At 35.2% G+C, this 26777-nt stretch overlaps 1 protein-coding gene and 1 non-coding gene across 2 annotated transcripts in view; one reads left to right on the plus strand and one right to left on the minus strand.

Moving 5' to 3' along the window:
• The window catches only part of hig (hikaru genki), a 617858-nt gene that overhangs the window by 351315 nt on the left and 239766 nt on the right, over positions 1-26777 (minus strand). The window lies entirely within an intron of this gene.
• On the plus strand, positions 24096-24167 carry TRNAN-AUU (transfer RNA asparagine (anticodon AUU)). Its single transcript has one exon. It is a non-coding gene; the product is annotated as a tRNA-Asn (tRNA).

The raw sequence follows: 26777 nt of genomic DNA on the forward strand, positions 1-26777 counted from the left end.
AATAAAAAAACCGCCTTTCCCAATGTCCGTTGCAATGAAATTATCAACGGCATAAAAGTAAATGCAAGTAACTTGAAGTCAACACCAATGAAGGAGTAAATTATTGTAGTACTGGTACTATTTATTATAAACTACGATGGCATTGGTAGGCAACAATATTATGGGATTGACATTAATGCAGGGTGTGTTGCTGCACGATAGGGGCCCTCTAGGCATTCCGCATGCCTAGCATAACGCTCCTACCCACAAGGGATGATAATAATAACCAAAGATGGAAGGGAGCGGCTGTAAAGTCATCGCGTACTGTGAATGTATTCGCATTTAATTAATGTATCTTTGTGACTACAGTAACGAAGTTTACATTCGGTATGTCATTTGCTCAAGCTAGAGTAATGCCACGTTCTACGTGTAACAATTTTGACAGCGTCAAAGTGCTTCACACTGTGTTAGTATGCTGATTTTTGTTAAGGGTGAGTGGAATTGAATTTTGGCTGGAATTTTATTTACTTTTTATTTTTGGAATTTATTATTTGGTTGTCCCTCTATAAATTATATATTACATAATATCAGTTCATTTATGCATTCATAGTGTTCTGTCCAAGGGCAGGTCTTTCACGTAAATCTCAGAATCCTCCAGTCTTTCTTATTTTCTGCCTTCCTCTTAGTCTCCACATATGATCCATTTATATCTCAAAGTCATTGACGTGTATTTATGCTATGAACTGTTGAATTAGTTACAAAGTTTTCACGATTACATACGAGGAAGACTATTAATGAAAAGATATACTGACAAGCCATGGGCATTATTTGTAGCTTTTTGAAAATAGTCCTACAAGATTCCATAGATTTGGCACCTACTATTATTCTAATTACTCTTTTTTGTAATAGAAATATACTGTTACCATCTGTGGAATTTCCCCAGAATATTATTCCAAAACTCATTACCGAGTGGAAGTATGCAAAGTACCGGTCCTTGCATGAATGATTTTCTACTCAACACTAAAACAACTTTAGCGTCGTATCGGTGCGAGATAGGAGACACATTGCTTACGAACAACAAAATGTTTCAGTAGCCACTATCTACCATATACTTCTGTACCGATAACATAAGTTCTTAACCATTCTGTATATACGAGGTGTTTTTTTTATCATCCAATTTGATAAACCCTATTTCACCCTGAGGTATATTAGGGTTATAGTTGGCATCAAAATACATATTTTATAACCAATAGTCCACACCTGTGGAGTAACGGTCAGCGCGTCTGGCTGCGAAACCAGGTGGCCCGGGTTCGAATCCCGGTCGGGGCAAGTTACCTGGTTGATGTTTTTTCCGGGGTTTTTCCTCAACCCAAATGCTGGGTAACTTTCGGTGCTGGACCAAGGACTCATTTCACCGGCATTATCACCTTCATATCGTTCAGACGCTAAATAACCTAGATGTTGATAGAGCGTCGTAAAATAACCCAATAAAATAATAAAAAATATATATATAAGCAATAAACAATTATAAAATTATAATACAAAATTGTGGTCAAGGTTACAATTCACATGAATTATGTACAAGAATGCACCTTAATGAAAGAATGGATCGTTTCATAAAGCCTCAAGGCATGTCTCTATATTTATATCTAATGGTTTGAGGAAGAAATATATAATAGCTATTAAGCATGTTATTTTAGAAGCAATAAATAGCTATACTAAGAGATGGCTTAAAATTTACGAATTAAATACATTATTTAGTAACAACAATTGGGAATAATCAGGTATTACAAGAAATGGCTCAAAATTAGAAATCAAATACCTAATTAAAATAAAAATTAAAACCAATAATACAATATTATAGTATGCGAAATTGAAGGCTTACAGTTTCATTATAGTTGATTAGAACTAATACGATTTTTTTCCCCCCGGAATAATTTAACATTTTACAGTTTCACAAATATTCTATTCAAGAAGGACATGAAATACTTATATGATTTGGAGTTGGTAAGTATATTTGGTTAACGGTTTGGTAAATGTATAATTTAGAGTGTTTAGTAACAACTCAAGCTCGTATCTTTCACGGCAAAAGACTGAACAATCATATAATACATGTTTGACATCTTGAGATTCTTCCCCACAAATGCAAGTTGCATCGTCTTTAATATGGAATCTATTTAAGTATTCCCCGAATTTTCCATGCCCAGTCAAAAACTGTGTCAGTACGAAATTTGGCGTTATTACTTTACATTTATTACGATCATAGACCGTTGGAAAATATAGCTCTTTTGTAAGAATTCCCTTATCACTATTGACCCATCTTTCGTTCCATTCTTGCATATAATGTTCTTTGGCTACTTTTGATATAGGATATCGGACTTACAAGATGTTAATGAATGATGTAGGGTACATTTAAGAGATTGTAGAAGGCTATGAGATGAGTAAAAGCCCATTCACAATGAAAATTAAACATAACCGTAACATAAACACAGAAGTTTGCGGCCAGGTTATCAAATGGGATCATTCACAATGATTCATATAAACACTGACATTAACATTACCGTTAGACGTTAACATGAAAGTCTGCAAACTCAAACTTTCATGCTTATGCTTACATGATTTGGAAACAATACACAATCGTAGAGAGCTGAAGTATACGACAGAATATGAGGAAATGGCGTCGTTGTTATGTTTCCATGGTTACCAAGTATGTTTGCTGTTATGTTTATGTTCCCATCGTGAATGATGGTATGACTTCTTGATTTTACCGTAACGTTTACATTCTTTATGCTCGACCATGCCGAAATGTAATTATAAACCTGGTATCAGACCTTTAATGCATGTCATTAAAGTACACCTACTCATTAAAGGTCAGGTCTTTCAGCCAATGACGACTCAGGTTACAACTGTTCAGCCAATGACAGCTCAGCTTTCTACCGTTATAAAACCGCAAGTATCGATTATTCTCGGATATGCAATCGAAAGAGAATTAGCGAAAAGTCACGGAGGCTGGAAATCCAATACTGTCGCAGAATGTTATGTTCTGTTACTATAATAATTAGCGTTAATTGTAAATAATATTCAAATAAATTCAATTTTTCATCTCGTTTTTCAATGTCGAATTCAATAATCAAGGTTATAATATTATAATATTATCAAGTTTAACGGGACTACGTCAAGGTCAATGACATTATTGTTCCTCGGAAAAAATCAATACTTTCGCGTCTGCGCACATCTCACACTTCACGACCTAGAACAAGGTCACTTCCGATCTTGTCAGTTACAAATAAAATGTATACATCTGAATACCGGTAATTTTAAGTTAGAAATATGGTCGAGCATAAAAAGTCGTATGAAACTCGCCTATAATGGTAATTAAGAAGCTCGTATGAAAATTATGAAACTCGCTTGCGCTCTTTCATAAATATCCATACTCGATTCTTAATTACTATCATTATAGGCTCGTTGCATAATGTACTATAATTTAACGCTTAGGTTATGTTTAATTTTCATTGTGAATGTGCCTTTATTTTCATTCAACAACCCATGGTCGGGTCCACACCTGTGGAGTAACGGTCAGCGCGTCTGGCTGCGAAACCAGGTGGCCCGGGTTCGAATCCCGGTTGGGGCAAGTTACCTGGTTGAGGTTTTTTCCGGGGTTTTCCCTCAACCCAATACGAGCAAATGCTGGGTAACTTTCGGTGCTGGACCCCGGACTCATTTCACCGGCGTTATCACCTTCATACCATTCAGACGCTAAATAACCTAGATGTTGATACAGCGTCGTAAAATAACCCAATAACCCCATGGTCGGAAGTAAGAAATGGCGGAGCTACAGCCCTGTGAAATGTTTGATTTCCAGTCTGTGCGACAGATAACCTAACCATTATCCACCTCAATGAGTTGGCAATATCTGCGGTATGACGTCATGCCACTGCTAATCACGCATCGCTTTTGTACCAGTAAACGGCCTTCTGCTCTGTTTAAAGCAAATAACTTTAATTACACATCGTGGATCCTGCTGATGACAAGTCCTGAAAATGGTGTTGCCCGTAGCTTCTAATAATAATAATAATAATAATAATAATAATAATAATAATAATAATAATAATAATGATAATGATAATGATAATGATAATAATAGTATTATTAATTTTATTGTATCTGACCTGAAGCAATGTCCCGTATGTTGTGAGATGTGCACAGACGCGAAAGTATTGATTTTTTCCGAGGAACAGATATCCACATTGATCTTGCTAGGCCATAAGAACCTACAGAAATAACATTGAAATTAAATTAGATTGAAAAACGAGATGACAAATTGAATTTATTTGAATATTATTTACAATTAACGCTAATTATTATAGTAACAGAACATAACCTTCTGCGACAGTATTGGATTTCCAGCCTCCGTGACTTTTCGCTAATTCTCTTTCGATTGCATATCTGAGAATAATCGATACTTGCGGTTTTAAAACGGTAGAAAGCTGACCTGTCATTCGCTGAACAGTTGTAACCTGAGTCGTCATTGGCTGAAAGACTTGACCTTTAATGAGTAGGTGTACTTTAATGACATGCATTAAAGGTCTGCTACCAGGTGTATAATTACTACATTTCGGCATGGTCGAGCATAAATAAATATATACTTCTCTTACACTCTACCAGGCCACACAGTATACAAGCAGTGTAAATTTAACTAAAAGTTAAAAACACAAAAAATTTCATCACAGAATGTTAGATAGTTTTTTAAATCATAAATTCACGACATGGCGCGTCCTCAGGTTGCGGATCGAGGAGACGGCCTCCAGATATGGAGGGTAGCTGCGAATATATTGAATAAGCAGTCGCGGACAGCCGATGAGGGATGGTCCTCCAGCTTGGGGGTTGAGCGAAGGGCTAACAACCGATCGCAGTAAAAAACAGCTTGTTACGAAACCTTTAAGTAAGCCTCGGAATGGGACTGATTCTCTGGCACGATCACAGGATTATACTTTTATCATCCAGTCTGCTGTCAAAAAATCTGAAAGTTAGAATTCATGAAACAGTTATATTACCGGTTGTTCTTTATGGTCGTGAAACTTGGACTCTTACTTTGAGAGAGGAACATAGGTTAAGGGTGAATAATTTCAAGGGAAAAATTATTCCGGAGCCGGGTATCGAACCCGGGAACTTTGGTTTAACGTACCAACGCCCTACCACTGAGCTACCCGGGAACTCTAACCGACACCGATCCAATTTTTCCCTCTATATCCACAGACCTCAAAATGGGCTGACAACCGTCAAGCAACCAACTTCGAGTGCACACTAACTCCGTGTGACTTAAATTGTGGTTTTCTGTTAACGAACAGTGACGTGTATTATGCAAATCAAGATTTCAGGTATAACTCCCTGTAAAGTTGATTTGAATAATTTCGAGGGAAAAATTGTTCCGGAGCCGGGTATCGAACCCGGGACCTTTGGTTTAACGTACCAACGCTCTACCACTGAGCTACCCGGGAACTCTAACCGACACCGATCCAATTTTTCCCTCTATATCCACAGACCTCAACGTGGGCTGACAACCGTCAAGCAACCAACTTCGAGTGCACACTAACTTCGTGTGACTTAAATTGTGGTTTTCTGTTAACGAACAGTGACGTGTATTATGCAAATCAAGATTTCAGGTATAACTCCCTGTAAAGTTGCTCCGGAACAATTTTTCCCTCGAAATTATTCAAATCAACTTTACAGGGAGTTATACCTGAAATCTTGATTTTCATAGGTTAAGGGTGTTTGAGAATAAGCTTCTTAGGAAAATATTTGGGGCTAAGAGGAGAATGGAGAAAGTTACACAACACAGAACTGCACACATTGTATTCTTCACCTGACATAATTAGGAACATTAAATCCAGACGTTTGAGATGGGCAGGGCATGTAGCACGTATGGGCGAATCCAGAAATGCATATAGAGTGTTAGTTGGGAGGCCGGAGGGAAAAAGACCTTTGGGGAGGCCGAGACGTAGATGGGAAGATGATATTAAAATGGATTTGAGGGAGGTGGGATATGATGATAAAAACTGTATTGTTCTTGCTCAGGATAGGGACCTATGGCGGGCTTATGTGAGGGCGGCAATGAACCTCCGGGTTCCTTAAAAGCCAGTAAGTAAGTAAGTAAGTAAGTAAGTAGAAGGACGTTGTTTTACACATACTAATTTTCATTAGTGTACAATATACAGTAATGGAGGAAAAAATGTTGAATATTTTCAAAATTTTACTGCTGTAAGCTGTACCTAACCCCATAAGCTAGGGGTCTTAAACTTTTGGTAGGCACTGTAACTAATTTCTTCCCATCATTCCAATAGGAATACAGGTACCATACTTCGATCTAATGCTTACGTTAAGGAATATCCATGAGGATATAACTTCCATCATAAGAGTGAAATCCCTACAGAAAATTGAAGTCTCTTTTATCTCTCTCTCTCTCTCTCTCTCTCTCTCTATATATATATATATATATATATATATATATATATATATATATATATATGTATATAATTTGAACTGGTAATGAAAATTACGGGAAAACGGCTTAACGGATTTTAATAAATGACCCCTCATTTTGAAGCTTGGAACCCAAAATTTTTCAGAAAAATAGTAGTTTTCAGCGAAATGTCAATTTTTCAACATAATTTCCCTATTTTCTAAAATCCATCTGTCGTCACTACTAATTGCATTTCATAATAAAACAAAACACACACTACAGTAAAAAATATTACACGAAGGCCGTGATATGCAAGAATGCTGACATATTAAATTAAATTGGTAATTAAAAACTTCAAGACTTACTAAAAATAATTTACAGGTTTGATTCTGTGGTGTGTAATTTTCTGGGTACAGCTCTATATTCAGATTGGATATTAAAAACTACAAAACTTGAGGTGGTTTGATAACATTATTACTATTAGAAATGAAATATTATTATAGTTAATGCCATGCTGTGACTATTTTTCATTAATTATACATATTAATGCTATATTGATGATATGAAAGTGAAACGTTTGGGGTTATATAAGTAGATGTAGAGAATATCTTAATTTAGATCTTGATTTCTATAATTTACTGAGTGGCGGCTGTATAGTATGTATAGTGTATGTTACTGAACACTATAGAACTTACGTAAGATAATAATATTGTTATTAAAATCAAATATTTTTATAGTTATTAATCAAGTGGGGTTGGGTCTTTTTCATTTTTAATGACGGTGTGGTGTAGATTTTTATATGCGTCATTCTCTTCAGTATTGGCTCGACAGAGGGAAAAATTACAGTTCCTAAGGAAAGACCAAAAGGTATTGCTTACTGATAAAATAAGAGGCCTACAAGATTTTGTAGTCTCCCGATCATTTCAGCAAGATCTCTCAGCAGGATAAAATGATTTTACCCTCTAAATTTCAAGGTAATTTACGAAACATGCAGCAGCTATACCAAGATGCTATGTATATTGTTCGAAAGCATAGCAAAACTGACATTTTTTTTTAACTTTCACCTACAATCCACAATGACCTGAAATAGCTGTTGCTTTACTATTACATGAAAAACCGACTGATCGTCCGACATTGTTACTCGTGTTTTCGCGTTCAAACTCAAAAACTGAAGATGGATATGTTCAAGAAAAAGTATTTGGCATAAAAAACCATTCAGAGGGAGTATGTTTCATTATTATGGAAGCAAATAACTTTCAAAATGTCTGGTATTCTTCATTGGAAATAAATCTGAAAAATGTTTATTTGAACGTCTAATGAACTTAGTTTGCAGCATTTGCTGCACAAGCCACTAGTAATATATATTATTGTAAAATTATTCTTTACTAGCCGTACCCGTGCGCTCCGCTTCACCTGTTAGAAATAAATATAAAGTAATTACATAATTAAAATAGGACGTTTGATCCAGGGAATATTCGTGTTTGATAGAAGGATAAATCGTTTAATATGTTACTTAATTTAAATTGTATTTAAATAATTAAAATGCGGTCATTTTGGTCCAGAGACACTCATTTGTTGCAATGACAATTCCTTTAACATGTTTCTTAATTGTTATTACATGTAACCGTAGTTTAATGAAGATTGACATATCATTTGGTTTTAATGTGTGTACTTTATTTTACTTGCTATATGTTTCCATTGAATTACGGTAATAACTTAATTTTAACCCTTGTTTTCTACGTCTTCAGTAAATGGCGCTTGGCCCACTATGGTTCTGAATCCTTCAAATAACTTAAATAGTGATACAGCATATATAGTGATATGTAATTATATATTTTCTTTCTTTCGAAAATGTAAGAATTCACGATCTCCTATGTACCATTGCCATGGAATGAATAAATGTGTTTTTTTCCTACTCAAAAATTTTATATTTTGCACGTAGGAATTACTGCAGGAACAATAACACTATAATCTGAGGTGACAGTGAAAATGTATTGTATTGTTATTTTAAAAGTCTTGTATATCCTTAAATATCAGTCCTATCAAAATTTTGCATAGAATAAATCTTATCGGAAATAATTTGTAAAGAAACTTTTGTTATGTAATACGTTTCATTAAAATTAATAATAAGGGAGATATTTCGATTTATTTAATTCAGGCCCCCTTATAACCCCCCTTTTAAATAAAGTATTTTGAATGCCATATAGCCTAAAATCTAAGTTACAACGAACTTAATTTATATTCCAATCTTCATATAAATCGGTTCAGCCATTATCGCGTGAAAAGGTAACAAACATCCAGACAGACAGACAGACAGACAGACATACAAACAAAAATAAAAAAAAAGTGATTTTTGGTTTCAGCAGGATTAATTATACATTTTGGCACCAATTATTTTTGGAAAATCGAAAATTACCAGAAAAATTTCGGTTACAGATTTATTATTAGTACTAGCCATATCCGTGTGCTCCGCTGCACCTGTTACAAATAAATATAAAGTAATTACATAATTAAAATAGGACGTTTGATCCAGGGAACATTCGTGTTTGATAGAAGGATAAATCGTTATTATGTTACTTAATTTAAATTGTATTTAAATAATTAAAATGCGGTCATTTTGGTCCAGAGAGCAATCATTTGGTGCAACGAAAATTCCTTAGACATGTTTCTTAATTGTTATTACATGCGATCATAGTTTAATGAAGATTGACATATCATTTAGTTTTAATGTGTATATTTTATATTACTTGCTATATGTTTCAGAAGTTACTGTAATAACATTGTAGAATTATGTCCATCTAGAAAAACTACACTTTGCAATGGTGAAATATTAATTAAACAATTAAATAGCTTCCGATATTATTTCATACAAACACAGAAACATTCTCTTAGACTATGTTTAATAGCTTTCGATTGTTGTTGTCCAGGGCTCCTTATAGACGAAGTCATTTGTTTTTATTTCAGTACAGTGCCTTAGATGGCGTTGTTATTGTAATTTGAAAACTCATTTATCTCATTAAATATCAGTCATATCAAAATTTTGTATAGAATAAAACTTATCGAAAATTATTTTTAAAGAAACTTTTGTTATGTAATATTTTTCATGAAATGAATAATAAGCGAGATATTTCGATTTATTTAATTCAGGCCCACTTATAACCCCCCTTTTAAATAAAGTATTTTGAATGCCATATCGCCTAAAATCTAAGTTACAACGTTTTCAATTTATATTCCAATTTTCATATAAATCGGTTCAGCTATTATCGCGTGAAAAGGTAACAAACATCCAGACAGACATACAAACAAAAATGTCAAAAAAGTGATTTTTGGTTTCAGCAGGATTAATTATACATGTTGACACCAATTATTTTTGGGAAATCGAAATTACCAGAAAAATTTCGGCTACAGATTTATTATTAGTATAGATAGATTATCAGAACAAGAAATAACAACTGTGCCCGTTATTGAAAACAATTTCGTTTATAGATTCATGAAATCCGGTCAGGTGGCTCACACCTATTGTGTACAAGCCTCGCCTATCTACACAAAAAACATGATGTTACGCGTTGTATCACATGTGACAGATGACAGCTCTAGATGGATGAGCCACATATGAAATCACATAAAGAGTTTTACGACCAAACAAAAAACGCAAATACTGAAACAACATTGGGTAGCATCACAGGTGCTCGCAAGTGCGCGGTCGCCCTACTTGCCAACATTTGGAGTTGTAATAATTAGGTAATCGTGTTGCAAATGTCGAGCGCCCGCGTCACGACTGACAGCAGACCTATCCACTCCCCAGTTAATGGTCTGCCAAAACGGGGCTCTAAATCATCCGCAGATAACACGCATATCACAGCCTCCATATTACGCCCGCGCTGTGTGAAAAGTCATATGCTGTAGTAAGAAGCAATTTAAACACGGCGTATCAAGTTGATTAATGACCGGACGTTTTTGTCTACATTGACAAATATCATGTGTAAATAATTACATAGCGTTTTATTACAATGTGCAGTGGGCAGAAAGCCACATTTATTAGTATTGGGCTACATTGCGTGCTCGAATATGTATGTATATATCTTTGCGTTATATGTATCAATTTATTTTATGTAAGGCAACATAGAGACCCATTAAAACTTTAATACTGGACCGTGAATTCAGACAAGATAATCCCTCTGAAAAATTTCACAGTAGCAATTTTGTAGCAAAACATCATTTCAAAATCATAAATACAGTGTTTCATAAATATATCACTGCATTTTATACTCTATGGCACATGTATGTATGTATTTATTAACACTACAATTGGGTATACACCCGGTGGCAGTGATATATAATAAACAACAAAATTACAATAATTACAGCAATAAAAAATAAAGTAAATTTAATTCTAACTATAAATAAATAAATGTAATATATCTAAGACTATAAGTAAAAACTATGCTATAGTAAACCTAACTTATAAGTACTTCTATCAAAAACTATTATCAACTTAAGTAATTACAAGTCACCTTAATTAATTACATATCACCTTAATTTATAACGCATCAACTTACTTACAAGACACAACTTAGATAGGCCTAATCACACTGCACCTTACTTACTTACTTACTTACTTACTGGCTTTTAAGGAACCCGAAGGTTCATTGCCGCCCTCACATAAGCCCGCCATTGGTCCCTGTCCTGAGCAAGATTAATCCATTCTCTATCATCATATCCCACCTCCCTCAAATCCATTTTAATATTATCTTTCCATTTACGTCTCGGCCTCCCTAAAGGTCTTTTTCCCTCCGGTCTCCCAACTAACACTCTATATGCATTTCTGGATTCGCGCATATGTACCACATGCCCTGCCCATCTCAAACGTCTGGATTTAATGTTCCTAATTATGTCAGGTGAAGAATACAATGCGTGCAGTTCTGTGTTGTATAACTTTCTCCATTGTCCTGTAACTTCATCCCTCTTAGCCGCAAATATTTTCCTAAGCACCTTATTCTCAAATACCCTTAACCTATGTTCCTCTCTCAAAGTGAGAGTCCAAATTTCACAACCATAAAGAACAACCGGTAATATAACTGTTTTATAAATTCTAATTTTCAGATTTTTTGTAATTGTAATTGTAAATTTAATATTAATTGCAATTTTATTCTTCATATTATAGTTGTAATCCCCTGGTAGAGGGGCAGAGAAGGCCTGACGGCCTTATCTCTACCAGGTTAAATAAATAAATACTACTACTAAATAAATGCTACTATAATTTTCACAATACTTTCTAACTCCATCTTATTCTCCGTAGATTTGGAAGATGATGTTTGTAAAAAAGGAACACCAGTAGATATATTAAGATCCCTGGCTCTTGAAACAATTAATCTCAAGTATCCAAAAACTGAGTGGCTTCGTCTTTATACAGACGGATCCAAATCGGAGGATAATATTAATGTTGGTGCCGGTGTATACAGCGATATCTTTGCCTCCTATACAGCGGTAGGCACTCATAGGTCAGCTTTTGACGGTGAAATTGAAGCTATCAGGTTAGCCTTAGCTCAACTGATATGTCATCAAACTAAATTCAAGAATGTCGTCATCCTGTCAGACTCCAAAGCAGCCATAGAATCTGTAGGTTCCTCAGACCCTGAGTCTTCATCAATCCAAGACTGTCAAAATGCCATACAACGATTACAAGCAAAACACAACATCGAGGTACTACAGTGGGTCCCTGGACACTGAAACTTATTTGGCAATGAGCAGGCCGATGCCTTGGCAAAAAAGGTGCTAAAATTTTACAAACATCTCCTAAACCAACACCCTTCCAGACAATAAAATTATACATCAAAGACAGTTGCCCACAACATCCACTCCCATGAGATTGCAGAAAGAACATATGGCAAACACTGGAGACGGGGCCTAACGGACCAAGAAGACTGGCAGTCGCCATTTCCGCCTTGCAACTAGTCATGACTGCTTGGCGTAGCATCTCCACCGTTTCGGTATTTATCAACATCTAACCTGTACCCTTTGTGACCTTCAAGAAGCGATGAATAGGGTCCACACCTGTGGAGTAACGGTTAGAGCGTCTAGCCGCGAAACCAGGTGGCCCGGGTTCGATTCCCGGTCGGGGAAAGTTACCTGGTTGAGGTTTTTTCCGGGGTTTTCCCTCAACCCTATATGAGCAAATGCTGGGTAACTTTCGGTGTTGGACACCGGACTCATTTCACCGACATTATCACCTTCATCTCATTCAGACGCTAAATAACCTAAGCTGTTGATAAAGCGTCGTAAAATAACCCAATAAAATAAAAAAAAAATAAAGCGATGAATAGGGATCATCTCCAACGCTGCCCAGCTCTAAAATCACTGACTGAATGTGCCAGATACTGGGAAGCGAGAAGCCTCATGCGTCTGTTTAGTTCTTAGTTTTTAGTTCTTTAAGGATTTTGTTTAGTTCCTTAATTAGATTTAATTTTAAGTTGTATTAAGTTAAGTTAATTGTTTTAATCTTGAGGTTGTGTTTAGGTAAAAGATAAGTTATCTATGTACCTGTAATTCGAATAAATAAATAATTTTCACAATATAATGGTTGCATTTATTAATTGGTTTGAAATATGATCTTTCAGAATACGTATTTTGCAATTCAAGTAAATGTTATTCAAGTACAGTATTAGGGACATACGTTGTACTCAGCACGACATGAATAAGCTATGTGCTACCGATATGTGAGCATTGCCAGACGAGACAAGGTACAAATTGAGGCATTTGATTACAACGCTGGGCGGGTCTCACATTTGTCCTTCAGATCACTTTGCTTGCCTGAACTCTTGGCACCCTGGCGCCATCTATTACTGCGACATGCTACGAAGACATGTGCACGAGCTATCAATTAAAATTAACCAACGTGCGGTAACACTACGTTGTCACGTCAGTCTTCTGTCGGATCGATAGCCGGAGTGATAGCGTTGTTTGTCTTCCATACTCTAGGCCAGTGGTTCCCAAACCTTGTGAAGGCACTAGCCACTTTCGGGCAAGATTTCTGTATGCGACGTCCACTACCGAACTGGTAGGGTACTTAACCCCTTTCAAAAAAACATAAATCTCTGTAAAATCGAAAACAACGATAATTTTAATCAAAATAGTTGATACCACCGAAAGAACGACCAAAACAGAACAATATAATGCATGGACATAATTTCTAGTAGCTTATTTTGGTGATATTTTCGAATACTTAAGCACTTTTCACAATAGTTCGCAAGGTACAGCTGTTAACATAATAACAACCAGATTCTATTCGTCCTGCATAAAGTCTAGTCTCCAGGCAACAGTGCAATGTTGATAGTCGAAAGGATTGAAATTTGAATATTCACAATTGAAAATGATTTAATATTGAAATATATATATATATATATATATATATATATATATATATATATAATTTGAACTGGTAATGGAAATTACGGGAAAACGGCTAAACGGATTTTAATAATTCACCCCTCACTTTGAAGCTTGGAACCCAAAGTTTTTCCGAAAAATAGTAGGCCCTAGTTTTCAGTGAAATGTCAATTTTCCTACATCATTTTCTTTTTTTCCAAAATCCATCTTTCGTCAGTTTTGAGAACTAGATAATAGCATTCACGGCCGACTTGATATTCCTTTCGCTTTTTTTGTAAAGCGAGCATCAAGTCGGCCGTGTTGCATTTCAGAATAAAACAAAACACATACTACAGTAAACAATATTACACGAAGGCCAGGATCTGCAAGAATGCTGACATATTTAGACCTGAAATTAAATTGGTTATTAAAAACTTAACTTACTGAAAATGATTTACAGGTTCGATTCTATGGTGTGTAATTTTCTGGGTACAGCTGTGTATTGGATATTAAAAACTACAAAACTTGAGGTGGTTTGATGACATTATTACCATTAGAAATGAAATATTATTGTAGTTAATGCCATTATGTGACTATTTTGAAAGTAAAACGTTTTGGTTTTATATGCAGAGAGTAACTTAAATTAGATTTTGATTTCTATATTTTACTGAGTGGCAGCTATATAGTATATATATATATATATATATATATATATATATATATATATATATACGAAATGGAAATATAAAAATTGGAGATTTATCCTTCGAAGAGGTGGGAAAATTCAAATATCTTGGAGCAACAGTAACAAATATAAATGACACTCGGGAGGAAATTAAACGCAGAATAAATATGGGAAATGAGTGTTATTATTCGGTTGAGAAGCTCTTATCATCCAGTCTGCTGTCCAAAAATATAAAAGTTAGAATTTATGAAACAGTTATATTACCGGTTGTTCTGTATGGTTGTGAAATTTGGACTCTCACTCTGAGAGAGGAACATAGGTTCAGGGTGTTTGAGAATAAGGTGCTTAGGAAAATATTTGGGGCTAAGCGGGATGAAGTTACAGGAGAATGGAGAAAGTTACACAACACAGAACTTCACGCATTGTATTCTTCACCTGACATAATTAGGAACATTAAATCCAGACGTTTGAGATGGGCAGGGCATGTAGCACGTATGGGCGAATCCAGAAATGCATATAGAGTGTTAGTTGGGAGACTGGAGGGAAAAAGACCTTTAGGGAGGCCGAGACGTAGATGGGAGGATAATATTAAAATGGATTTGAGGGAGGTGGGATATGATGATAGAGACTGGATTAATCTTGCACAGGATAGGGACCGCTGGCGGGCTTATGTGAGGGCGGCAATGAACCTGCGGGTTCCTTAAAAGCCATTTGTAAGTAAGTAAGTAAGTAAGTATATATATATATATATATATATATATATATATATATATATATATATATAGTATAGGCTATGTTACTGAAAGCTATAAAACTTGCGTAAGATAATAATATTATTAAAATCAAATATTTTTATAATTATTAATCAGGTGGGGTTGGGTCTTTTTCATATATTTAATGGTGGTGTGGTGTAGATATTTATATGCGTGGTTCTCTTCAGTATTGGCTCGAGAGAGACTATCTTTCATTGTTATGGAAGCAAATAACTTTCACAATGTCTGGTAGCCATTTCTTCATTGAAAAGAAATCTGAAAAATGTTTATTTGAACGTCTAATGAACTTAGTTTGCAGCATTTGCTGCACAACCCACTAGTATAAAATATATTTCGGTTCTAATATTTCAACTCTCGTTCATTTTGAAATGTTTGCAGATTTTTTTGTCTCCTTGTATTACAGTCTCTAATTCCAGATTGTAGAAATTAATTATGGACACTTGATTTGCATTGTAACTGGACACATCCTACGTACCGCATGTACACATCTGTCAATAAATTGAAATAAATTCTAGGAGAAATTCCATGTTTTCTTTCCTGTAAAGTTCACAATTTGCATGTTGAAAACATTTTTCCTGTAGGTTTTAAATTAGTTATATACGTACCTAGGCACTATATTTATTCATTTATTTATTTATTTATTTATTATTTTGCTAATAATTGTAACATATAATATAAAATATAAAGAAAAAACTTTACCTCGCCCCTGAAAGAGTAAAACTCGTGCTCAGGGGCGGATTCCTGAATTGAAATTAATAATTATACAATACAATTTGTCTTATGTCTACTGTGCAATTATAGTATATAAATTTAAATTTACAATTTTTATAAAATCCATACATAACTTTTCAAGTTTAATACTGGAACTATTAGAATGTACAAGATTAGGATATTTAAATATAAATTTGTTATATATTCTTGGGCCTAAATTACTACTATGATTAAATACTGTAACAGTGTTGCATTTTGGTTCATACAATCTTAAAGAATTCATACCTTTTGTTTCATAACTATGAGAATACAATTCAAAATTATTTCGATTTTTATGTATGAATTTTATTAATACAATATAATAAATTTGTCTTACGTTAAGTACATTAAAGTCTAGAAATAAATTTTGAGATGGAAAATCAATAGGTTTATGAAGACTTATTTTAATTATTTTCTTCTGTAATAAATAAAGTGGATTAAAATTTGATTTAAATGAGCTACCACATCCTATAATTCCATACATAATTACCGATTGAAATAAAGTTAAATATATTGTACGTAATAAACGGATTGACAAGGAATTCCTCAATAAAACAAAATAATATACTATTTTACGTAATTTATTACAAAGGTAATTAATGTGTTGGTTCCATTTTAAATGATTATCGAAAATTATGCCTAAATACTTAACTTCAGAGGACTCTTTAATAATCGGGCATTTACATTGTATAAGATAACAGTAAGAATTATGTAATTTAATACTTAATATAGATGTAGGAGGTTTGTTACATTTTTCAGATAATGACAATGGAATAATTATGGTTTTATTTTCGTTGATAGAAAGATAATTTATGTGAAACATTTTTTTTTATTAATTTAAGTCCATTATTTGAATTATTATATGCATCATACCAGGTTTTAGTGTTAGTTGGGAGGCCGGAGGGAAAAGACCTTTGGGGGGGGGCCGAGACGTAGGTGGGAAGATAATATTAAAATGGATTTGAGGGTGGTGGGATATGATGGTAGAGACTGGATTAATCTTGCTCAGGATAGGGACCAATGGCGGGCTTATGTGAGGGCGGCAATGAACCTCCGGGTTCCTTAAAGCCAGTAAGTATCATACCAGGTTTTTCCACCAAAAAGTAAAACTGTGTCATCTGCATAAGAATAGTGAAACCATTGTATTGTTGTAAGTGAATTTTTAATAATTCATTAATATACAGTAGAACTTGGTTATAGCGACCTCTTTTTGTGCGACACCTCGCCTATAACGTCAAATATTCTGTGGGCCCAACTAATTCCCCATAAGACATATGCTTTTCTACCTTGCTTAATATGACAAACGTATATGCGTCTACCTCGCATATAACGTCATTTTCAACCTGAGTTTGGAATACAATTTTCTAAGAACCAAAGTATTTTAAGAAATATTTTGCTGAAATCTGGCAGATCCATTACTGTTCCCTTCTATCATAGACCTCTGGAATGCAGGCAGATTCCCCATCCCATTGTAACCTGCCCGAATTCATGCGGTATTAATGGTACCTGCATGCGGTCAGTTTCGACAGGAAGTTTTCACTAAGTGCACGCATTTTAACGCAGTATGGCCACTAAAAGAAGTGAGTGACGCTTAAGAAGCCATTAGAATTGTGAACATTTCTATGAAGCTAGAAGAGGGAGGATGAAGCTAGGAGAAGGAGCAGTGAAATTGCAACTGAAATAATGAACATAGAATTTAATTTAGAAAGTGTATATTGGGCAAGTAGGAGACAGCAGAGTAAAATGACTGATTACTTCACTCCTCAGTAAATAAGTTTGGCGAGTAATGAACAAATTGTTTTAATACAGAATACTGTATTTATAATTGTATATGTATTTTATTGTGTTCATGGTATGCTTAAAAGTGAATACATAAATCTAAAATAAGCCTAATTATGTTTATTATTTTTCATTTTCCACCTCAATAGATTGATAATATGAATCTCGGTTAGTCTACTACGACACTCGTTTATAACAACATAATTTTCAAGGTTCCTTGGATGTCGTTATAACCAAGTTCTACTGTATATTAAAAATAGAATAGGGCCTAGAACTGTGCCTTGGGGAACACCTCAACATCATCATCTTCAAACAAGTATTAGGCCTCTCGAATGGCCTGTTACGTCTCCTCACAATTGATCTCGCCATCTCTTTCTAGGTCTTCCCAGCGATCTTCTTCCTCTAGGCCATGTACTGTACAGCAGCTTTTGTTATGCGTGTTTCAGGCATTCGGTCTACATGTTGTATCCAGTTAGTTCTGTAATTGTTAATCGTCTGGATTAAACTTTCCATTTTTAGCTCTTTCCTTATATCTTCATTTCTCTTATCTATCAAGGTGTAACCTGCCACATATCTTAAGAACTTCATTTTGCTGGCTACAATTCTACGTTCTTGATCTTTTCTTAATGTCCAACTCTCACTGCCATAAAGGAATGCTGCTAGAACCATAATTTTGTAAAATTTTAATAAAGCTTCCTTCCTCACTGTTCTGGCCAATGTTCGTCTTATAGTTCCGCAAAAATGATTAAAAACATTGATTTTAGTTTCAATCTCTGAGTCTGCCTTGTAAATCACATTGCAGCCTAAATATTTAAATGTATTTACTTGTTGTACACTTATATTATTTAATTCAATTTTCACCCGTAATGGTTGTGATCCTATTAGGAAAGTTCAGGATAACGGGCAGAGTTTGGAATTGAACGGGTTACATCAGCTTCTTGTCTATGCGGATGACGTGAATATGTTAGGAGAAAATACACAAACGATTAGGGAAAACACGGAAATTTTACTTGAAGCAAGTAAAGCGATCGGTTTGGAAGTAAATCCCGAAAAGACAAAGTATATGATTATGTCTCGTGACGAGAATATTGTACGAAATGGAAATATAAAAATTGGAGATTTAGCCTTCGAAGAGGTGGAAAAATTCAAATATCTTGGAGCAACAGTAACAAATATAAATGACACTCGGGAGGAAATTAAACGCAGAATAAATATGGGAAATGCGTGTTGTTATTCGGTTGAGAAGCTCTTATCATCCAGTCTGCTTTCCAAAAATCTGAAAGTTAAAATTTATAAAACAGTTATATTACCGGTTGTTCTGTATGGTTGTGAAAATTGGACTCTCACTCTGAGAGAGGAAAATAGGTTAAGGGTGTTTGAGAATAAGGTGCTTAGGAAAATATTTGGGGCTAAGCGGGATGAAGTTACAGGAGAATGGAGAAAGTTACACAACGCAGAGCTGCACGCATTGTATTCTTCACCTGACATAATTAGGAACATTAAACCCAGACGTTTGAGATGGGTAGGGCATGTAGCACGTATGGGCGAATCCAGAAATGCATGTAGAGTGTTAGTTGAGAGGCAGGAGGGGAAAGACCTTTGGGGAGGCCGAGACGTAGATGGGAGGATAATATTAAAATGGATTTGAGGGAGGTGGATATGATGGTAGAGACTGGATTAATCTTGCTCAGGATAGGGATCAATGGCGGGCTTATGTGAGGGCGGCAATGAACCTGCGGGTTCCTTAAAAGCCAGTGAGTAAGTACGTAAGTATATTGATATACGTACGTAGGCACTATATGAATTTACTTCCAGTTAATTAAATAGTCGAATGATTTAGAAAAGCGAAGACATCTAATTTTCTGCGTGAAAATGTGATCTCCTGCCGTGTTCGGACTTGATCTGTGTTGTTGTGCATGCATTCCATCACCGCCGAGGCACCTGTGCGCACGCAACCCGCATACGTGCGGAATATGAACGGCGCGGCGAGGCCATATCCGCACTTTACATACAGGACACGCAGAATAGTGTTATGTTCGGGCAATGCATTGCGAATTCGAACCAGAAACTCGCTCAGCACTCGAACAGACACGCACTGCTAATGTAGGACAATGCCCCCCTCCGGTCCCCCCTCGGGGGGGGGGTCATCGTGACTGTCACGCGCATCGGGCCGCGGGCGCAGCAGATGGAATATTTTGAAAACAATGGGGGAACAGTATAGTCGTCAATCCAATTATAATGGACATCAACACTGCATTAACAAACAAGTGCTCTGGCGAGAGGGTGTAATTCCAGCCTCCACGTCTGTGTCGGATCACACTCGTAATATAGCGATCGCTGTAAAGAGCAGACTTGCTTGTACAACATTGTTTCATTTATTTTTAATCAGGCTATAAAACATTGCGTAGCGACTAACGGCGTATTTTGCAATGCGAAATCCACAGTAATAATTTATGGCAAATAACATCGTTGCATATGCTGGGCAGAAGGGATGACAGGTATTTATGGAAGCGCCAATATCTATGATAGTACCTGTATATATAGGCCTATATGTATATGTTAGTGTAGTGTAGTGTTCATATAAACACTGCAATTGGGTATATATCCTGTGCCAGTGATATATAATATACAATAATAACATTACAATAATTACAGTAATAAAAACAGCAATAAAAATAAAATAAACGTAAATTTAATTCTGACTATAAATAAATAAATGCAATAAATGTAGGATTATAAATAAAAACTGTACTGTAGTAAACCTAACTTATAAGTACTTCTATTAAACCTAACTATTATCAACGTAAGTAATTACAAGTCACCTTAAGTAATTACATACCATCTTAATTGATTACATATCAACTTAATTTATTACATAACAACTTAATTTATTACATATCAACTTAATTACATATCAACTTAATTTATTACATATCAACTTAATTAATTACATATCAGTTTAATTTATTACATATCAACGTAATTTATTACATATCAACTAATTTTATTACATATCAACTTAATTACATGACACAACTTACATAATTACAATGCACAATTATATATATAATTGTGCATTGTATATATATATATATATATATATATATATATATATATAGAGGGCATATCAAAAGTCCGGTAACACTTTCAATATTTTATTACACAAAAACTACTAATGATAGCACTTTCAAACACACGTCAGTTTAAAGTCAAACTCTCAAAGTTCGTTTTACACCTTACAGAGATTCAATGTGTGAACCACGAGTGACTCGGCAGATGTCCAAACGATAATCAAACTCTTCCCATACCCTTTTCAATATATCCTCTGTAACCGTGGCGGCAGCTTCTCGAATTCTGGTTTTTAGTTCCTCTAAATAACGTGGCAAAGGCGGTACAAACACACGGTCCTTTAGGTACCCCATTAGAAAAAAGTCACATGCAGTCATATCGGGTGACCTTGGTGGCCATGGAGTGAGAGTATGCACCCTTGTCTAACCCCTCTACGGGTAGCCACATTTTCCGAAACTTTGTCATGATCGTACTTTACACAAAACTCCAACTTCTAGTATATTGCTGATATAGTTTTAATCATTCTCGACGACATTCCTTTTTTCCACAGCTTCTACAACAATGCTTCACGTTCTACCGAATCAAATGCGTTTTTTTAAATCTACAAATGCGCAAATATATAAAAATTCATTAAATTATTTCTACTTTACATCCACAAAGTCCGGAATTGAGTCCTGACGATGCAAAATAATCGTGTGAAATGGACAGACAAAATAAGAAATGAAGCTGTTGAAAAGAGTGGTTGAAGAAAGACTAATGCTAAAACTGATCAGGAAGAAAAAAAATAAATGGCTGGGTCACTGGCTGGGAAGGAATTGCCTACTGAAGGATGCACTGGAAGGAATGGTGAACAGAAGAAAAATTCGAGGCAGAAGAAGATATCAGATAACAGATAACGTTACGATATAAGTAGTTTTCATGCCAAGTACCTCTCCCCCTTCTCCTTACTTCTTAGGCTGTCTCTCGATTGTAATCACAGCCGTTCGAGTTGAGGTAAAGTAAATTTCAATCCAGAATTCGCCTTTAGAAGTGGGGAAAGCCCCTAAAAACTCAGATTCAGATTGGCCGGCCTCGGGATTTGAATCCGAGTTTCCTGAATGCGAATCCCAGACCGGTTCCGGACAATTGGCCACAGAAATTTGGGAACTGGCACAATTATTGTTTATTGTTTATTGTTAATAAAATAACATTGACAGAAATACAATCTTAGTTCTTCCCTGAAGGAGTAAAAAAACTCGTGCTCAGGGCGATATCTAAACACAAAGATAAACACAAAGATAATTTTTTGACACAAACTGGGTCAAGAAAAAAATTTTACAGGAATAAATTAAATTTAAAAATACAATTTCAATTTTAACAATTTAAGTCATACAAATACATATACATATTAAATCAATATATATTCTTTAAAAATTAAATTCCTAACGCTATTTTTTAAATTCCTGATACTAAAATTTTCCAAATGTGGGTATTTATCAATTATTTTATTGTATAACCTTGGACCAAAGTAGGTACCATGGCTCAGAGCTGTGCTTGTGAAACACTTTGGTTCCTCTAGTCGTATAAAATCGGATCTTTTAGTTCCGTATTTATGATGATACAATTTGAATTTATTACGGTTTTTATGAAGATTAATAAGGCAATATAATAAATCTGTTTAATTTTCAAAACATTAAAATCAGTGAACAAAAGCTCAGATGAGCAATCAATTGGTTTATTAAGGCATATTTTAATAATTCTTTTCTGAATAAGTATTAGTCAGTGGCGGCTCCTGCATATTTCTTAAGAGGAGGAAAGAAGCACGAAATGACACCTTCTTGAATGAAACATGCTACAAATTAGCCTACATGCATACATGTAAAACCAGGTAGTGTTGGGGTTGGCCTTCCCTTCTGTATAGTAATAATATGTTCTTATAAACTGAGTTTCCTAAATTATCCAAAATATATTATGTTTTCACTTCCATTCATTGTTGAATAATTGCGCAAATTAACAATTACAAGGAAATTCACAACCTCGTAGCATTTTTCGAGCACACTACAGCATCACACGTGTTGGAAGAGACTAGCTACTAACTCGTAACCAGAACCGTTTTACGGAAATGGAAATGGGAATGGGAAATAATCTGAGGAAGCGAGAACACTGCACCCACCCACGTGTATATTTTACAAGTTCAGTATCACATGCTTTTGAAGAATGTCGGTTCTTGTAAAGTCATACTATCATTATTGTTCAAAGCTGCCGGTGGTCGATTAATTTTATATGTTAAAAATGATGTAGTTTGGAGTACCTACTTTCAGTTTCAAATATATTTGTACAAAACTGACAACTTGGCTGTTACCCTGTCTAGTAAACAATGAATAGAAGTGAATTTCAGGGGCCAACTACGTAGAACTACTTCCTTTTGTTTTACATAAACCCGACTTTAACTTTCAAATATCCACGAAAGTTTCAAACCATTAATAGTAGCCTATATAAAGTGCAATGAATAATATTTTTGATTTATAATTTTAAAAAATTTACATGGTGTCTTTCATAGCGTTCCGTTAAAACTGTTTTTGTTGTGTCTCCTCCTAGATGTGTTATAGTCCGGTTGAATTCAACATCGTTAGGTGGCAACGGTAGCGAGCTTGCTGCTTGACCAGTCGGTTTCTATTTCCCGCCCATGACTGATTCAGAGGAGGATCTCCTCCCTCTCCGTTAATTTACTTGCTTTAAAACTCTGCTTCTTTCTCTGGCCGCTAGTGCGCTGTTGTCTATGTGTGTTAACTGTAGTAGAGGAGGAATGGAGTGCCTTTCCTCTACACAGACAATCTCGCACCTTTCTCACAGTTTTCTACAGCACATGAGCGCGCATCGTTTAAAACTCGATCAACCGAGTTTTTCTTATAGCTGTGAACTTAAAAATTATCGAATCTTCCTCGAATTTCAAGGCATATATTTCATTTGGTATTTACTTTCAAAAGAAGAAAATGTGAGGAGGACGTTCCTTCCTTCCCTCCCCCGAGGAACCGCCACTGGTATTAGTGGAGTGAGATTAGAACTACAAGCATTTCCCCACCCTAAAATTCCATACTGGAGAATGGATTGAAATAAAGCTAAATAAATGAGACGTGAAATATTAATTGGTAAGTAAATATGACCGAAGTATAACAAAGATATAAATTGGCGTTTCGTCAGCCCACGCGAGTTGCGTGGATATAAAGGGAAAAGTTGAGACGGTGTCGGGTGTAGTTCCCGGGTAGCTCAGTGGTAGAGCGCTGGTACATTCAACCAGAGGTCCCGGGATCGATACCCGGCCCCGGAACAATTTTTCCCTTGAAATTATTCAAATCTGCTTTACAGGGAGCTTCACCTGAAAGACTAGATTTGCAAAGATATAAATTGTTTTACGTAATCTATTGCATAAATATGCAATATGTTTGTTCCATCGTAAGTGTTGGTCGATCGTAATGCCTAAATACCACAATTGGCCACAGAAAATTGGTAACAGGGACAATTCGCCACAAATAGACAATTTGCCACACTGAGATACAAAGATAAATCTATGAATTCCAGAAGCTCTATATTGTGCGAATGGATACAGAGATTAAGTATGTGAATTGCTGTGTACATGTACATTTGGCTTCAAAAATGTCCTTCTAGGTTGTGGCCTACAGCTCTCAAGTACCGGATGACGGTGCCTTCTCCTTGTACCGGGGTATTCTTCAACTATACGTGATATTCGTCTGTCCATGTCGATGTACTTCCGCTTCATTTGGTAGGAGAATGACCACCTTCCAATCTCTCTACGTATCTGTCGGCTCTAACGTTCAGTTCGTCAATATTCCTTGGTTCAGGTTCAGGTGATAGGTGCAGCTTCCTGGTACGGCGCACAGGTTTTTAATAGATGGTTTCTTCGGTAGATTCACATTGGCTTCGCTTGCAATAACCTGTAACTCATTTTGAATAAGGACAGACGTTGGTTCTCGGGAAGTCCCCGCCCTTGCCTTCATGTTCTCTACACATTCCTTTGCCTTAATCCTTCCCCAGTCTGCAGAATGATTCTTGTGTTCAGACGGTTCTTTGACGAACTGCTTCCATCTTCTGATAACGTGACTGTTGCATTACACCGCCACGCATGTCACGGCGCCAAACAACTCCATTCTTGTTTTCTCTAAGTCTCGTGTACATGTACGAATTTAAATTATGTGGCTAATTGTCATTGATACGAACTTAAATTATGTGGCTAATTGTCTTTGATACGAACTTAAATTATGTGGCTAATTGTCTTTGATACGAACTTAAATTATGTGGCTAATTGTCTTTGATACGAATTTAAATTATATGGCTAATTGTCTTTGATACGAATTTAAATTATGTGGCTAATTGTCTTTGATACGAATTTAAATTATGTGCCTAATTGTCTTTGATACGAATTTCAATTATGTGCCTAATTGTATTTGATACGAATTTCAATTATGTTGCTAGTTGTCTTTGATACGAATTTAAATTATGCGGCTAATTGTCTTTGATACGAATTTCAATTATGTGGCTAGTTGTCTTTGATATGAATTTAAATTATGTGGCTAATTGTCTTTGATACGAACTTAAATTATGTGGCTAATTGTCTTTGATACGAATTTAAATTATATGGCTAATTGTCTTTGATACGAATTTAAATTATGTGCCTAATTGTCTTTGATACGAATTTCAATTATGTGGCTAGTTGTCTTTGATACGAATTTCAATTATGTGACTAATTGTCTTTGATACGAATTTAAATTATGTTGCTAATTGTCTTTGATACGAATTTCAATTATGTGGCTAATTGTCTTTGATACGAATTTCAATTATGTGGCTAATTGTCTTTGATACGAATTTCAATTATGTGGCTAGTTGTCTTTGATACGAATTTAAATTATGTGGCTAGTTGTCTTTGATACGAATTTAAATTATGTGGCTAGTTGTCTTTGATACGAATTTCAATTATATGGCTAATTGTCTTTGATACGAATTTCAATTATGTGGCTAATTGTGATACGAATTTAAATTATGTGGCTAGTTGTCTTTGATACGAATTTCAATTATGTGGCTAGTTGTCTTTGATACGAATTTCAATTATGTGGCTAGTTGTCTTTGATACGAATTTCAATTATGTGGCTAGTTGTCTTTGATACGAATTTCAATTATGTGGCTAATTGTCTTTGATACGAATTTAAATTATGTGGCTAGTTGTCTTTGATACGAATTTCAATTATGTGGCTAATTGTCTTTGATACGAATTTAAATTATGTTGCTAATTGTCTTTGATACGAATTTCAATTATGTGGCTAATTGTCTTTGATACGAATTTCAATTATGTGGCTAATTGTCTTTGATACGAATTTCAATTATGTGGCTAGTTGTCTTTGATACGAATTTAAATTATGTGGCTAGTTGTCTTTGATACGAATTTCAATTATGTGGCTAGTTGTCTTTGATACGAATTTCCATTATGTGGCTAATTGTCTTTGATACGAATTTCAATTATGTGGCTAATTGTCTTTGATACGAATTTCAATTATGTGGCTAGTTGTCTTTGATACGAATTTCAATTATGTGGCTAGTTGTCTTTGATACGAATTTCAATTGTGTGGCTAATTGTCTTTGATACGAATTTCAATTGTGTGGCTAATTGTCTTTGATACGAATTTCAATTATGTGGCTAATTGTCTTTGATACGAATTTAAATTATGTGGCTAATTGTCTTTGATACGAATTTCAATAATGTGGCGAGTTGCCTCTGTGGCCAATTTTCTATGGCGAGTTGGCCCAACCCTCCCAGACGATACCACCTCGATCACTGTGCTCGATTTGTGAATTGTTTTAGAATAAATATTTGTTGTACGATTGACGAGTAACAAGCAATGTTTTCAGAAACGACAGTAATTTACAT

Source organism: Periplaneta americana, chromosome 4 (assembly GCF_040183065.1).
Source record: "Periplaneta americana isolate PAMFEO1 chromosome 4, P.americana_PAMFEO1_priV1, whole genome shotgun sequence".
In the NCBI taxonomy this organism is placed as follows: domain Eukaryota; kingdom Metazoa; phylum Arthropoda; class Insecta; order Blattodea; family Blattidae; genus Periplaneta; species Periplaneta americana.